The following is a 16,470-nucleotide window of genomic DNA, read 5'->3' as shown; positions in this document are numbered from 1 at the left end:
GTAGATGAGTAAACGAGGGCTCAGAGAAGTTTGGTCACTGGTCTGAGGTCACACAGCACAGAATTGAGTTGCTGACCAACCCTCCCCCACTGCTTTTTCTCTACTGCTCTTTGCTGCTTCTCTAGGGCCTGCCCAGGGGGGTCCCAGCTTTACAAGAGCGAGTCTAAACTCCTCCCCTCCACATTCTGGCCCAACCTGCCTACTTGGCAGCCCCAAGTAATCTTCCAGCTCTAGCCTCTTTCTGCCTCCTCTAGAGGCTTGTGGTGGCGGGGAATGGGGCCGTGGAACTGGAAGACCCATATTCGAGTCCTGCCTCTGCTATTTCCTAGCCTCAGTGTCCTTGTCTGCCAACTGGGTTCATATCTGCCCTCCAAGGATGCTGTGAGGAACTGCGAGGTCGCTGTGTTCTTGCAAGGGATGTTAGGGACCGATTAAGCTCCATATTAAACAGATTTGTCTGTATCTGAAATGGGGAGCGAGCTCCCTGTCATTGGAGGTGCGCAAACAGATCCTAGACAATTCATTGACATGGCTCCTGGCATCAGTGAGGGGGTTGGACCGGGGGACTTTGAAGGCCCCTCCCAGCTCTGGGTGCCTGTGACTGTGGGCTGGACCCTGGCCAGGATCACCTCCCACGGAGTTGCCCCGAGCCTGATGGCTCCGAGCCCATTTGCGCTCGCTCCCAGCGTCACACTGGCTTCTGGCTCCTCAGGCCTGTCGCGTTCTGCCAGGCCGCCCCTATCCTCGGGCTGGGAGGGACCCTCCCCGCCTGCCTCCTCCTGCGCCCGTCCTGTTTGTGAGGCTGTTGTCCGGGGTTGCTGGGGCAACCCTGGATCTGTGCCCCGCTCCTGGCCCCCCGACTTCTGCCCCTTTCCACGCTCTGGACACAGCAGCTGGTCCTGTCTCCTGCATGAGCAGGGCCCTCGGCTGGAAACCCGTCGATGGGGGTGTTTGCAGGCACCCTGAGCCCTCAAGATTCCAGGTTTTCCCTCCCATTCCAGCCGTAGGGGCACCTTCCTGGCTGTATCGGGGGAGCAGAAATGCAGACTCTGCAGCCGGGCTGTCTGAGTCTGACTCCTGCCCCAATCTTCCCCGTGGAGATGCTCAGCCAGGAGCGTCCGGGCCCTCTCTGCGTCTGCGCGATTGTCGCAAAGCTTTTGCCTCTCAGAGGGACCCTGGGTGACGAGGGCGACGAGGGCGTCCTCTCTGGATGTGGGAACAGAGGCCACAGAGCCTGTGCTGACATTTCTACCCTAGGGGGCTCCTGGCCGAAGGCTGGGTGTCCATGGTGACCGACGGGCCTCCTTAGTCCCTGAGACCCTCCGTCATCCCTGTCGTTTCTCTCCCACCCATCACCGGATCCTGTGCCCGAAGTGGGGCTGGTGTCCAGGACACCTTGTCCTTCTAACGTGCCCCCTATCCTGACCCTGCGGGACCCCCATCCCAGGGGCACAGAGATTTACCAAGAACCCTGGGAGGGCCTGGGTGGTGGGGGACCCAGCACCAGCCCTCTTTACTAACAGTTAGCTTTGAGGGGGGCCCATCCCTTCTCCGCACCTCAGTTTTCTGTCCAAGTTTTGGGTTAGATCCAATCAGTGGTTTTAGAGAATTCCATTTCTTTCTTTTTCCTTTTATTTGCAGCAACGTTCTTTCTTCGAGTGAAATCGTGGGTGAGACGGCAGGAAGAAAGCAAAGCGGACCAGGATGTGGCTGGGGATCTAGAAAATTCTTCCACAAAAGAAGAGGCTGAACACACAAGCTTTAGAATCACCTCCCCAGGCCCCTTGTCCCATCGAGACTTGCCCGTCCCCCGCCCCAGCCCCTCGGGCGCCTGTCCTCCGTTCAGAGCCGCGGAGTAGGTGTAATTGGTTCTCCAAGGCGATGGCTTTGCACTGAGCAGGGGCTTCCCAGAGACCTGGGGCCGAGAGCCCACTAAGACGGGGGGCAGACGGGGCTGGGGGCCCAGCGAGGCCTGGGCAGGTGGCCCGCTGGCGGGGACACGAGCGGCTCCCGCCCCCCCAGCCCGGCGCGGCACGCTCTGTTTATACCGAGAGGGCCTCTGACTTCACGACGAGAGTATTTTGGGAAAGACTGTCTCTCCCACATCTGGATTGCAGTGGGACCAGCTGTTGCTCCCGTCTCTGTGTTCGCGCTGTTGTCACGTGTGGGGATGGGGCCGCCCAGCGCTGGGCGGGGGGCTGGAGCGGGACGGATCTGCTCCCTCCCACGGCTTCCTGCGTGTCCTCTGTTCTCCTTGGAAGCTTCTGGCCTGGGCTGGAGGACCCGGGGCTCCGGCCCGATGGCCTGGGTTTGGATTCGACTCCTGCTCACACACACACACACACACACACACTCACTCCAGTTCAGCCCAATGAGTGTATTTTGAGCAGGTCGTGCGAGGCAACTTCCCAGCTCTGAGCAAGGCAGAGGAGGGCCATGTCCTCCTGGTAAGTCCTGCCTCAGGGGGGAGGCAGACTCTTCGGGGAGCCCAAAACGAGCCACATGGAACAACATCGTTCCAACTGGGGAAGGGCCGTGTGGGGATAACCAGGGTGTGACAGTGAGGGTCTGTGGGGGCTGTGGAGTGGGTGGGGGTTACCATTACAGGGGGTCCAGGAGACACTCCCCCCACTCAGCAACAAGGCCATATTAAAATCATGAAGGATGACAAGGAGCTGGTCATGGGAAGATCTGGGGGCAGAACGTTCCAGAAGAAGGAACCTCAAGGCAAAGGTCGTGAGGAGTGGGGAGATGGTGGGACCGAGTGGGTGGAGATGAGGCCACTGAGGGCGATGAGGCAGCCCATCCAGGGTCCCGTGGTCACGGTGTGGGTTCCAATTTTCTTCTACGTGTGATGGGAGCCACTGGGGGTTGTGGGCATAGGAGCTTCTCAGAGATGTTCAAAGACCTTGGCGTCCACCCATGTGGCCCCACACACCCATGAGCATGGTGCACATTCCGTGCACGCACGTGATCCCCTGGGGGCCCACACACATGCCATCCCGCTGGGGCACAGACGTGCGTGGTGCCCGCCGCAGCACACGGCTGTGTGGCTCTCAGGCACACGCATGGGCACACCACGGGCACACCCACGCACTGTGCCCGCCTTCCCTGGCAGAAGTGGCATGAGGTGACTCACTCATTCTGGAGACCCCAAGGCTGGGGCGAGGGTGGGGCCCGGGGCTCTCCCGGTTGGGGAAGGTGAGGGGCAGCCTCGGCTGGGGATGGAGGCTGATGTCCTGACGGGCTGCCCTGTTTCTGTCGCTTCTGTGAAGGGCGGTGCTCTTTGAGTGGCGGGAGGGCAGGGCAATGGAGAGGGCCGCAGGGGCCCCGCCTCCCACCCCTGGGCCTCAGTTTCCCCATCTGTAAAATGAGCAGGGGAACCTGACACCACTAAAGGCCACCACACCCCGAGGCTGTGATACTGGAGTCATGTCCCATTCTCACCTAAGCCCTGCAGTGGATTCCAGGCAGGAGACATGGGCCCAGCAGAAAGCAGTCAAGGAAGGCTTCTAGGAGGAGGAGGCTGGAGCCATCCTACCTAGCCCGTTCCTGCTGGAACAGAAGTCAGAGCTGAGCTGCCCTCTGGAGAGTCCGTGGCAGGGCACAGGCAGGTCGCCGGGCCGCCTTCCTGCCGCTGCCTGTGATGTGCCTACGTGTGCGGTCCCACGCGTGGGGACTCTTTGAGATTGATAGGATCACCCCCGTTTTACAGATGACGAAACTGAGGCTCAGGTCTTAGGGCCAAAGGCAAAGAGCTGGAAAGTTGGAGCCAAGTCCGCTGCCTGACTTGCAGGAGCGCTCCAGGGTCCCTGTCTCCTCTACTTCCGGCCCGAGCCCGCTGTGAGAGACAGAGTGACTCCCTTTGAATGGCAGGATCTGGAGTCATTACGGACGGAATGAGGGCCCAGGACCCTTTGGGAGGAGCCAGAGCCCCAGTGTTTCTCTCAAGGGCAGCCCTGGGGGGGGTCCCTCCATCCCGTGGGGATGCCCCTCGCGCAGGCAGGGGCTGAGCGGTCACCCCGTCTGTCTGTTTTCCCGTGAGGGCAGCTGGGGCTGTCTCAGCCTCTTGGACGGCCATGTGCTCCAGTGTGGACGACGGGGGGCGTGTGGAAGATGACAGTCCCAGGGCTCCAGCTGCCGCGTCTACACGGATGGGTCTCCAGTCTCCTTCACCGCTGCCCACAGGGTGGGGACGCCCTGATCCTCACAGCTGTGGGAACGGCCTACGTGCTGGACTCACAGACATGGCTCACGTCCCAGAGCTCGGTTCCTTCTCTGACCCGCTCGGCTGTGACTCGGGGACCAAGTCACAGTGACTACGCCAGCCCATCACTCTCGGATTTCCTGTGTCGGGAATCAAGTAAGTGCCCCCTGAACATCTGCTGGGAGTATGACCTGTGGAGCTGTTGGGAGGGTGACATCAGAGAGAACATGCAAAGGACCTGTGACAGAGTAGGCGCTTAATAAATGACCGTCGCCAGTTCACGTAAAGGGCTTGGAGCAGTTGGCCAGGAAAATGGTCCCAACACAATGAGTGGTGACGTGGGATGCTGCGTTCGTCAGTTAGACCACGGTCTGGGTTCTGCCCTAACTATCATTGTACTGGGCGTCTGTCGCACGCCGGGCTCACGTCAGACCCTTTATAAGCCTCATTCTCATGAAATCTTCCCCCTCACCCGGAAGGGGGCACTTTATCTCCCCCATTTCACTGAGGAGCAAATCGAGGCTCAGAGGTACCAATCTTGCTCCTCCTTTCGAAGTTCGGGGAGGGAGAGGCAGGATCTGCCCTGAGTTCCTCTGCCGCGTGTCCAGGACAGTCACCCCAGCCTCGGTCCTTCCTGGGCCATCTCGACGGTCTTCACCCTGTTATTTACCAACGTCATTCTTCAAATCCCCCTGACATTGCCTCAGCCTTAGCAACACCATCTGTGACTTTCCAGGTTGAAAGTGGGGATATTTTTAATACATATTAAAATAAATATTGAGAATTGCCAAAAAAAAAAATATTTTTTGCTTGTGTGCCACCTACTACCATGTCTTGCCCACGGTGGTGTTTAAAACTCATTTTGGGACTTGCTGATCCAGTTCGACTGTCTTCTTTTGTGGTGGGGCACAGAGAGGTTCAGTGATTTGCCCAAGGCCCCACAGCAAGCACAGCTCTGGCTGCCTAACTCCCAGCCCTGGGGGCATCCCCTCCAACAGTTATGTGCATCAGGGAGGCAAAGCTCCCCCACGGGTGGGCCCTGCCTGATTCTGGAATGAGAGCAGGCTGGGCTTCCAGGACACCATCTTCATCAATCCTGAGGCCTCTTTTCGGGCATGCCTTCTTGCTCCCGTTTTAAAGTTGAAGGAATGGAGGCTCAGAGAGGTAAAGCAACTCTCCAGAGGACACACAGCTAGTAAGAGGTGGAGCTGGGACTTGAACCCCCGATCTGGGTGGCGTGTGAAGCAGAGAGCGTGGCTAACGACACACGGACCCGGCAGCAAGGTTGCTGTGCCTGGGGCATGATGCGGTGGACACAGGCCAGCTGGGGGCCTTCAGTTTTGAGGTTGACCAACCTCCTTTGTGTCCCAGCCTGAGACAGAGACGCGGCCGTCGCTTCGCGCTTTCTGGAACGGACTGAGGTCCTGAGGTCTGTGCTGCAGCTGACGGGCCACATATTTTTAACTCAGAGAAGAATGAAGAATGCCCCGGCCGTTCCGCGCCTCCCGCCAGCCGTGCCTCCTCGGGACCAGGAATGCGGCTTGCTTCCTGCCTGCAGCAGCCTCTCGTTTTCTCCGGGCGAGACGGCCAAAGGTCTTGGGAATTTTTGCAAAACTCTCAAACCTGGCTGCGAGCCAAAGGGAAAGGGCCGGGGAAGGGCTGGCGCTGTCGGGAGAGGATAGAAATACGGCACTCCTGCGGCGGCTGTTCCCCAAGTCACGGGGGCGGCAGGCAGCCCCACAGGCCACCGGGCCGGCTCCCAGGGTCCGATCTTCGCAGCGCGCAGAGACACAGCCTGCAGGACTCTGAGACGAACAGTTGTGGCCGGTGATGCAGCTTCGCTGTGGGCAGTGTTAACGGATCTTCACGTATTCCATGAGGTAGGTGCCATTGTCAACCGCCCATCGTCTCAGATGAAGAAACTGAGGCTCAGAGATGTGTGGTTCCTGACCTAAGGTCACACAGCCAGGAAGTGGTGGAGCTGGAATTTGAGCCCAGTCTTTACCATCGTATCACCATTACCCACACCTAGACATGCATGCACACACAGGCGCAATGCACTCACATGCAATTCACACGTGCCCAAGTGTACACACACGCACACATGCAAACATGCGTTCACACATGTGCACACGGGCACTGACTCGCCACACGTCCCGAGAGCAGAAAGCAGGCTGCTCACCTGGCCCCCTGGAGCACGGCCAGGACCCCGGCCCTCGGACCCTGGGAGCGTCGGCTTCCTTCCCCCCCCCCCCCGACAGATGTTTGCTGTGGTCCCGCCAGCCGGCCAGATGTGCTGGACGCCCCGGGATGTCTCGGAGACCCAGAGGCTGAGGGGGTGGCCAGATTGCCCCCAGATGTCTCCGTGACGCCACATCCAACCCCGGGCCGAGAGGAGCCAGGCGCTGGAAAGGGACCCCTGCCCGGCAAGGCCACCCAGTGGGCTCTCACCACGTGGGGGCAGCAGGCCGGGGGCTCAGCTTTGTGTCCCAAGGAGGAACCACTTCGAGACTTGTGACTGGCCCTCTGCCTTCGAGCCTCAGCTTCCATGTCCGAGCAGTGGGCCACGTGGCCTCACACGGCGTCAAGAGGCTGTCGGCACTTAGAAGCGAAGGGAATCTCAGAGATCTCGTGCGTCCCCACTTGCAGACAGGGAAACCGAGGCACACAATCGCACCGTGAGCTGCCTGCCCATGGGGCTGGGGAATGGTCCCAGAAGTCCTGCCGGGGTAGCTTTTTATGTGGAGCTGAGCTGGCTCCTCTGGCGGTAACAGGTCAGAGAGCACACGCACGGGAGGCCGGCTCCGTCCCTCACAGGCAGCCCTTCTCATGTTGCCTTTTCGTCCCAAGACATTTTTCCCAAGGATTTCTGACCAGCAAGATGGAATTTCTCTGAAAAGCATCCAACTGGCCCCAAAACTGACACCCTCCATATAACACTTGCCTCTCCCCTGGCCCTGGGCACGGCTCCCTTCCACCCCAACCTCTCTGATACAGTTTGGGGGTTTCAAGCCTCGGGATTAAGGGCGAGGATGTGAGGACCCCCCCACCCCGGCACTGACACGACCACATGCCGCGTGTGCGGCTGGCCCTCTGCTCCCAGGGAACGCCACAGTATCAAGAGGGCTGGGGGACCCTGGGCACGTCGCTAGGGCTCTCTGAGCCTCGGTTTTCCCATCTGTGACTTGGGCGCGACCGCCTTTCGTGAGGTTCAAAAGGAACAAGAGGGGGGCGGCGCTCAGCAGGGCTGGCACAGGGAGCTCTGGGCTGGCGTGTGTGGCCTTGGACGTGGAGCCGTTTTCCAGAGGGACGGAGGACACGGCCGAGGTGGCCCAGCTTCAGAAGGCAAGTGGCCGGGGCAGAGCCCGGGGCTGGTGGACCCGCAGCTCGGCTCTGGCTGCAGGCCGGCCTGCGGGGTGACGTGCGGGGTCGTTTTCCAGGCCTTCCTTCTGGAACAGACCTCCGATTCTCTGCAGACCCCGTGCTTGCCTCTCCTGACTTCTCTTCTCAGACAAAAATCTCTGTCACTCGTCCCCGGGCCACTCGGTCTGGCTCAGACCTATAAAAAGCCAACTGGGGCTGTTATTTTAAGGGCTGTCCCTGTGTCCCCACTGGAATGGGCCTCTGGTTCCCATGGCTGGGGACAGAGCTCCGAGCTGGCTCTCAAGAGCAAGGAACAGATAGAGGATGGAACAGACAGAGGGTAGCAGCTAAATTTACACTCTGAGGAGGGGCAGCCCCCTGGTCCTTCCTCCCCTACCTCCCTCCTCCTTTAGCAGCCTGCGCACCTACTGTGTGCTCCCTGGGCCCCCCAGGCAATCCTTACAGATAAGGAAGCCACAGCTCAGAGAGGGACAGCACTTTCCCCAAGGCCACACAGCATAAGAGTGAGTGGCTCTCCCAGACTCCCAGCTCAGAAGCTCCCTGCCGGGTGCCTCGCCTCCGATGCCCCTTTCCAGGGGTCACTGCCTCTTCTCTCACCAAACTCATCCTCCTCTTCCCCTTCCCCCATTCTTTTCTTTCTTCCTCTTCCCTGCTCCTTGCTTTCCTCCTCTCTTCCAGTTGGTTCTTTCTCCAGAGGTCTTCTGATCCCAGCTGCTTTTCCTGTCCTGATCATCATATAATAATGGAAACACGTCAGGAGACAGTCAGGACACTGAGCCGAGTTTTTGAGCTTTTCCCACATCGCAAGCTGCCCCGTGCATGACATCCTCCAGGAGCCCCAGCAGGTGGGCACGTATCGTTCCACCTGACAGGAAAGACGGGGGCGCCCGAGGAGGACGTCAGAAGCTGGGGCTGGGGTCTGAGACCCCCCACTTCACCTTCATGTGTGTTAGACGTGCACCCCCCCAAACACACTTTAAAAATTAAGGTTTCACTTACAAACTTTCAAGGGCACAAAGTTCATGTGAGAGCTCAGCGCGTTTTCCCAGCCGAATGCCGCCCATCACAGAACCCAGCCGGTTCCCAACACCCTGAGAAGGTCACCTGTGAGGCCTCCCGGTCAACGGAGGCCACAGTCTTAACCCCAAGCTGTGGCCCCAGCCATCCCTGGGCTGGAATCCCGATCCTGTCACCTCCAACAATTTATTGCACCTCTCTGGGCCTCAGTTTCCCCATCTGTCCACTGGAGCTCCTAGCCCCTCCCTTCTCATAAGGCGGGGACAGAGAACCCGGTCTCAGGTTACACACATGACAGAGAAGTGGGGCTTCTTGTCCATCTTGTTAGTGTGTCAGAATCCCGACGGCTGATGTCGCGCGCGGTGTGGCCCCATCCCTCTCTGAGTCCTGAGGCCCTAGCCTCAGAAGAGCCAGCTTCTCCGGGGAAATGAGGCACGGCGGCCCCTGACCCCAGCCGCCGGCCCGACCCCGACCACGGCCTGCAAGAGGCTGACCCCCTCCCTGGCCTGGGCCCCGCGGTCGGAGGCTGCGCCCGCCCGCGCCCATTCATGTATTTTGTATTATAAAATGACCGCGGTCGCCATGGCAACATAAAAGGAGCCGATCTCATTACTGGGGCCTGGACACATTATTTTCTCCAAGGAATTTCTTCTTTTCATTATTTCTCTCCAAAGGTCAGTTATCCTCTGAGGCGGGGCGGAGGGCGGCGGGGGGGCCCGCAAAAGGTGAGCCGGATTCCTGGCAGAATTCCCCTGGCGGAATTTACAATCATTTTGCCTTTTTCCCTGCTCTTACACCGGTGGAGAGATTTTTTTTTTTCGCAGCCCAGCGTTTCACTTTAACCCCTGCAGCCCTGGCAGGCAGCTGCGCAGGCAGCAGACTGGGCTGTCCCTGCTGGGCTGCCCTGGGAACCCCCACCCATCTCTGTGCCTCCTCAGAATGGTCACCTGAGGTCACCCGACTCTATGTCCCGAGGGAGAGGAGTTTGGGGTTTGTCCTATTTGCTGTGGAGAATTACGGGGGGGCTCAAAGGCAATTTGCTTTTTCTCTTAGTCCTCCCACTGGGAAAAACATCCCTTTCAAAATTCAGTGTTAGTGATAATGGCAATAATTCATACTGATTCTCTGATATGGTGGTTAACAATTTGGTTCTAGAGTCACACAGGCCTGGGTTCAAATCCTGGCTCTGCCACTTTTAGGCTGTGTGACCTTGGGCAGGTTGCTCCACCTCTCTGAGCCTTATCCATATCCATACAACGAGCCTCATACTGGTATCTACTTCACAGGTATGGGAGTGAGACATGTATGCAAACCCGAGAGCCGAGTCCCTGGCACCCAGGAAACAAGAAATCTTGGCAATTATTTATCTTTAGGCGACACATAGGTGCCCCTTACTGTGTGTATCAGTTATCTATTGCTGTGTAACAAACAAATCACCCCAAGATTTAGTAGCTTAAAATGACAATAATCCCATTTATTATCTTTTGTGGTTTCTGTGGATCAGGAATTTGGGAGGAGCCGGGTTGGGCGGTTCTGGCTCAAGATTTCTCTTGCTGTGACAGTCCCACGTCTGGGGCTGTCATCATCAGGAGTCTTGACTTGGCCTACAAGACCGAATTCGCAGGTGGCTGCCTGGCGGCTGGCTGTGGGTCATGGGCCTCCGTCCCCGGGTCTCCACGTGGGCTCGTCCTCAGGGCTGCTTGAGCATCCTCACGACATGGTGGCTTCCCCCAGGAGTGACGCAGGAGAGCAAGGCAGAGGCGACGGGGGTGTAACTGTCTCCTTCATGTAGACGAGCTCGTTTAACCTTCACTGTGAAGCTTGGAGGCTGACGCCCATTTTACAGATGAGGCTGTTGAGGCTCAGAGAAGGGAAGTGACCCGCCCGAGGCTTGGAGTCCTGGAGACTGTCCAGCCTGACGTCAGACCTGAGTTCTCTCTCCCCCACCTGCTTCTCGTGGACCAGTACCTACGCTGGCCGGATTCTCCTGGTGCGAAGGCAACGAAGATCTGTGGAGAGAAACCCTGGGGCAGCCTGGCCCGTCCCGCAGCTGCTCGGGGCAGAGCCGAGCGCAGACACTCAACGAGCGAAGCCAGTCAAAACGCTCCCCACATGGAAGCCGGGAAAAGCGTGTTTGTGAAACTGACGGTGTTTTGGTTGACAGGCAAATGTGTGTATTACACGGCCACAAACGGCTGGAAGATGCAAAAACGCAGTCAATCATCGGGGACGTTTTTGTTCCTCTTTAAAGAAGAAAAGCTTTCCCACCACCAAGCAGGATGAGCGATGTTTGCCCCGTGTTTGCAGATCTTTCTGCCTGATCTAGCAAGTTCCGGGGGCCAGCCTGGAGGCCCAGGGGCAGCCCAGGTCCGTGTGAACCAAAGGGGGCAGAATTGTCAGGGTCTCTTCAGGGAGTGGGGGTCACAGACCAACCGTAGGGAGGGCGGGCTGTCCTGAGAGGCACCGGTGCTCAGCGGGAGAGAGCGATGCCGGGATCCCAGCTCGGTTGTCAGCAACTTGCTTCTTGGCTCACTGGGGCTCCGAATGGCCAGCTGACTTTGAGAAATGCAGCTGTCCTCAAACCCTGACGTGCTCAGCACCTCCTAGGATGGCCGGCAGGAATGAAGACCCCCGGGCGCCAGCCCTGGAGAGTCCCACTCAGCCGGCTGGGGGGGTGCCCGGGGGTCTGGATTTTTAATACCAGTCTACCTCCCCCTCAAAGCACAGAGGCAAGTGTTTCTGGGGCCACTCTGAAAAACCCATGGTGTGGAGGAACGACCCCGAGCTCGCTGTTTCCTCAGCCCGGTACACTCCTGGTCGTGCTTCCGGGCCCGGCCGGGCTGTGTCCCCGGGAAGCCACTTCTGACTCCCTCTTTCATAGGACGGGTCCCCCTTGTAATGATTCGGGGCCTCCCCCCTCATTTTTTCTGGCTCAGTCTCTCAAAGGGATGTCTGATGTTTCATTCTTCTGCCCAATATCAGTCCTCCACATTGGGAAGCCATTGGTTCACTCATTCACTCATTCACTCACTCATTGGACAAGTCTTATTGACCCACTGCATGGCAGAGGCTGGGGGCACAGCAGCCAAGACAGGCCTGGTAATCCTGCCCCCAAGGAATCCACAGTTCGGGGGGAGAGAAATGAGTAAATATCTGTCAGTTGTAAGTGTCCCCAAGGGAATAAACAAGGAGCTTAGATGGAGAATGATGGGGGACCTTCCTGACACTGGAGGGCTGGTCACGGAAGACCTCCCTGAGGAGGGGAACTTTGGTTTGAGATCCAAAGATGGGAGGAGGCTGGTTACATGCAAAGTGGAGAGATGCCATTCCAGGCAGGGAGAACAGCATGTACAAAGGTCCTGGGGCGGGCAAGAGCTAGGAGTGTCCAAGGCATGGGCAGAAGGCCGGTGTGGCTGGAGCAGAGTGGTGAGGGGCAGAGAGCATGTGATAGTCAGAGGTCTGACCACATGCGGGTCACAGCAGAGTTCCGATTGTATTCTGAGTCTGATGGGAAGTGTCCGGAGGGTGTTACGGTTAGAGGTTAAAGAGCTCACAGGAGACCATTCTTTAGACCAGATCTCTATTCTTTGGCAGATAAAGCATTACCATTTTACGCATTTCCTGGGAAACTTCCGGTAAATGTGGCCATCACTGCTGCTATGACTTAGACCTTAGTTGTCACCTCCTCCGGCAGCTTCATATGCACCTTCACCAAGGCATTTGTGATGGACACACGGATGCACCATGACGCACCACACATCCTCAGAATTGTCCCCAGTGCCCACGTCACTGGATGACAGATTCCTGAGGGCTGAGCCTCATCTCACGTCTGTGTCTCCTCAGAAGGCTCCCTGACACCCTGTGCCTCAGTTTCCCCTTATGGCAAGTGAGGAAGGGCAAGTCTTTGCCAAAGTGGGTGGCTGCGATGAGTGGGTTAGTGAACGCCCAGAAACGGCTCACCACAGCGCGTGGGACCCAGTGATGCTAACAGGGGTGGGCTGTGCTGCTTATATGCTCAGAGGATGTTTGTGGGATAAAGGCTGTGGGGCAGGCCCCACCGCCCCCGGTCCCAGGGGAGTTTGGCTCGTCAAACGCTCCAGCACCGGCGAGGGGCGTGTTTAGGGCTGCTATCTGGCTGTTCTCTTCATTTCTCAGATTTGGTGCTCGCCGGAGAGCCACGTGGGGTTCGTGGCGTCCCGACCCCTGTGGTGAGACGGCTGGAGGGAGCCGGGGAGGGTCTGGGCTGCGAGCTGACGTCTCCTGGGGCTTGACGCCCTGGTCGAAAGTACAGGAGGACGGTTCCCCTTCGAGGGGTCAGGGGCAGTGGGACATTGAGCCCCCCATGTGATGTCCAGAGCTCAGGTCCCTCTGTCCATCCATCAGACAAGCATTCACTGACACTGTGTCCGGCCCTGGGGACCCAGCAGCAAACAGACAGATGCCATCCCTGACCTCACAGACCTGGCGTTCCGTACAGGATGGGAACGGCGGCGGCGTTCCATGAGCACCTACTGTGTGCTGGGAATGTCTCCTGCATGATTTTCACTCTTGGAACCAGCCAAGGTTGGTTTGATCGCCCCACTTTCCAGATACCAACATGTGAGGTTCAGAGAGGTGAAGTCAGTTGCCCAAGGTCACCAGCTCCAGGAGGGTCACCTTGGAATTTGGACCCAGCCTGTTTGATTCTCGCCCCAAACCCCCTTCCATGGAAGGAACAATCCAATGTGGAGGTTGTCATTCTTCCTCCTCTGTGGGGACCTGATTCCTGACCTGGGCCTCCTTGAAGACAGGACCTGTGTCTTCTCTATCCTGGGTCCCCACAGATCCCACCTGTTGCCTAATGGGTGGCAAGGGCAGAGCATAAGGCTTTCAGACAGAACCAAGTCCGACCCTCTCCCCAGCACTTGCTAAGCCACCTCTCCCAGGAAGCCTGCCCTGATTGCCCCAGTCATGGAGACCTCACCTTCCTCTCTCTGACTTCAAAGGGCCCAGACTGTTTGTGGCATCATCTGTATCAACATCCTCCCCCTCTTCCTCCTCCCTCACCCTCCTCTCACTGGAAAATATTAATTAACCACCCACTGGGGTGAAATGTGCAGCGGTAAACCGTAGAATCTCTGGGTTAGGAGAGTCTGGACTTGAACCCCATCCCTGTCACTAGGTATGTGGCCCTAGGCGAGTCCTTTTACTGCCCCGAGCTTCAGTTTCTCCATCTTTAATGTCAGAGGCTTATTCTAATGATTCAATAAGATAGAATTTAGAAATTTCTTCCATTGTAACTATGAATGGGGTGAATCTGTGAGACTTTAGAATCCAGGAAGAAAATTGCTCTCCCAAGTAGAGCTCCTGATGACATGCTAAGAGCAGATGAAGAGCTGTGAACAGTGATTGAACTCCTATTTTATTTAGCCATCAGAGGAACTTTGCAGGAAGGGCTATCACATATTTACTGCTGAGACGGGATCAAGGAACATGAACCGACAGTTTTGTGAGGTGCGTGCCTAAGCCCAAGCTCCTCCCCCTGGAACTCCAGGACACTCTGCAGCCGGGAACACAAACTTCCAGTTCCTAAGAATTTTTGCTGGATGGATCTGGTTAACCCCTCTCTGCTGCTTAATACTCCCGCCAGGTCTGTCCATCCGAGAAGCCCCATTCATTAGGCAGATGTATCAATAATCCGCATCCATCCTTCAGGTGGTTTTTCATTTTTTTAATGGCGGTTGAGCATTCATTCTCATTAAGGCCCCGGGAAACACGAGCTCCAGGGCCGGAGCCTTCAGCTTACGTCAAACACCGTGAGCACTAAAATTCGCTTCTTTTTGATTTAGTCTCTTGCTGGCTTGAAGGACTGGATTTTATAACAGGTCAATTTCAGACCATTTGATATTGATATATGAAGATCCTTAGGGATTGTTGAATGCATTTTTCATCCAGCTGCGATGGTATCATATAAGGAAAATGGGATTGACTGTTAAGTACAAATTGAAAAAGACATGGTCATTTAAGATAACTCCTTATCTGTATACAAGGAAATGGTATCGGGGAAATAGACCACCAGTTGACAGAAATAAATTTCACCTTGGGTTCCTCTTCTCCGTGCCTCCTCCACTGCTGTTCATGCTCGTCCAGGATTATTCAATTATTCTGAGAGCACTTTCCTGGGGTCCCTATTAGAGGATATATCCACAGGGAGAAGAGAATTCTCCACTGCTCTGTTCTGGAAGGAAGGATTGGGTAGGAGGAGCTGGGACCATTAAGAGGGCAATCTTTGGGGAGTTTGGAATGCGGCCGCTTCAGCCTAGAATATGGCAGGTCTCTTTAGCAGAGCCCCTCATGGCTTGCTAAGAGCGGGTGAAGAGCTGAGAACGATGATTTCATACTTTTCTTTTCATCCATCAGGCTCACTGGCATGACCTCAGCTGCTCACACTAGGACCACTGGAGTGGTCTTAGCCAGGAGGGGCCCCTCCACGTGACAGCCAGGCCCGGAAAACAATGTGGCCACTAAGGGACTTGTGGCCTGGGTGACGGGTTGAGAATTTCCATTCTTGGGCAGTAAACGGCTCTTCACGGCTCCCATCTCTTTGACACCAGACAGTTGACACAATCTTTCAGAGCGTCATGTCTGCCCTGGGAGATGGCGCTGTCCTCCACCCTCTACCCATGTCACAGTCGAGACAGGACGGACTGGATCAAGCCAGAACAGGTCCTGCCTGACTCTGAAGTTGGCACTATGTCCTGAGCCTCACACAAGCAGAGAGGGGGTGGAGGCCACTTGGGAAATTCCTCAGATTCCCAAATATCCCCCTCACTGGTCAGTGGGGTGGCTGGGAGCTTGGGTCTAGTCTCCCAGAGAGGCACAGTGCGTGGACCTGTTTCTGCTCTCACGGTCCCCCTTCTCCAGCTCCTGGGGTGCAGGGGGGAGGAAGACTCTGCTGGTTCGCCCTCCTCCTCAGGTCCCCCTGCTGGGAGATCTGCTGGGAGGCGCGTGCTGTGGACTCCTGAGGAGGATGAGGCGTGGGAGGGGGGGGTTCTGCCTTGGTCCTCAGGTGAGCAGGGCCTGCGTCCTGCCTGGCTCCTCTGACCCCCAGTGGGAGTCAGCATCTGAAATTCCCTCTGCTTCCACAGAGGGAAGGGCTCTTGCAGCCCCTGAGACAGCCAGGTGATCTGGGGCCTAAAAGTGAGGCCCACCTAAGGCTCCTGAGGACCTACTGTGTGCCAGATGGGTCACCTCCAGGGGACTCTGAGAAGCGTTCTGAGGAAAATGGGGCCAGTCCCTTTACATGCACAGTTTTGTTAGAACTCACAGCAAGTTAAGCATCATCACCCCCATTTTACAGCTCAAGAAACTGAGGCTCAGAGACAGGAAGTAAGTTGAACAAGTTGTACAGATAAGTTAGTGGAGGAATAAGAATTTCAATCTGGGTTTGTTTGACTCCAAAATAACTCATCCATCCATCTATCCGTCTGTCTATCCAGCCATCCACCCATCCATCCATTTCATCATGCATCTCTTCCCTTATCCACTCACCCGTTCATCCATCCATCTGTGCATCCATCACTCCATCTGTCTGTCCATCTGTCCCTCCGTCCATCCATTCATCCTTCCGTCCATCCGTCCATCCATCCACCCATCCACCTATCCATCCATCCATTCATCCATCTGTCCATCCGTCCATCCATCCACCCATCCATCCATCCATTCATCCATCTGTCCATCCATTCACCCATCCACCTATTCATCCATCCATCCATGCATCCATCCACCCACCCATCCACCCATCCATCCACCCATCTGTCTGTTCATCCATCCATCCATCCACCTGTCCATCCATCCATCCATCCATCCATCCACCCACCCAT

General features: G+C 56.8%; 1 long non-coding RNA gene across 3 annotated transcripts in view; it reads left to right on the top strand.

Moving 5' to 3' along the window:
- LOC139045942 (uncharacterized) overlaps positions 1-16,255 on the top strand; it is a 19,426-nt gene extending 3,171 nt beyond the window's left edge. Inside the window, exons 2-4 of one of the 3 annotated variants that reach the window (XR_011505415.1) lie at positions 1,642-4,363; positions 5,579-6,087; positions 8,270-9,879. This is a non-coding gene — a long non-coding RNA (uncharacterized lncRNA). The other 2 variants (XR_011505416.1, XR_011505414.1) reach the window with 2 other exon arrangements.
- Positions 16,256-16,470: the final 215 nt, after the last annotated feature.

The sequence above is a fragment of the Equus asinus genome, chromosome 8 (genome assembly GCF_041296235.1).
Source record: "Equus asinus isolate D_3611 breed Donkey chromosome 8, EquAss-T2T_v2, whole genome shotgun sequence".
NCBI lineage: Eukaryota > Metazoa > Chordata > Mammalia > Perissodactyla > Equidae > Equus > Equus asinus.
Note: the sequence above shows the minus strand (reverse complement) of the source record. Positions and strands in the feature narration are given on the sequence as shown.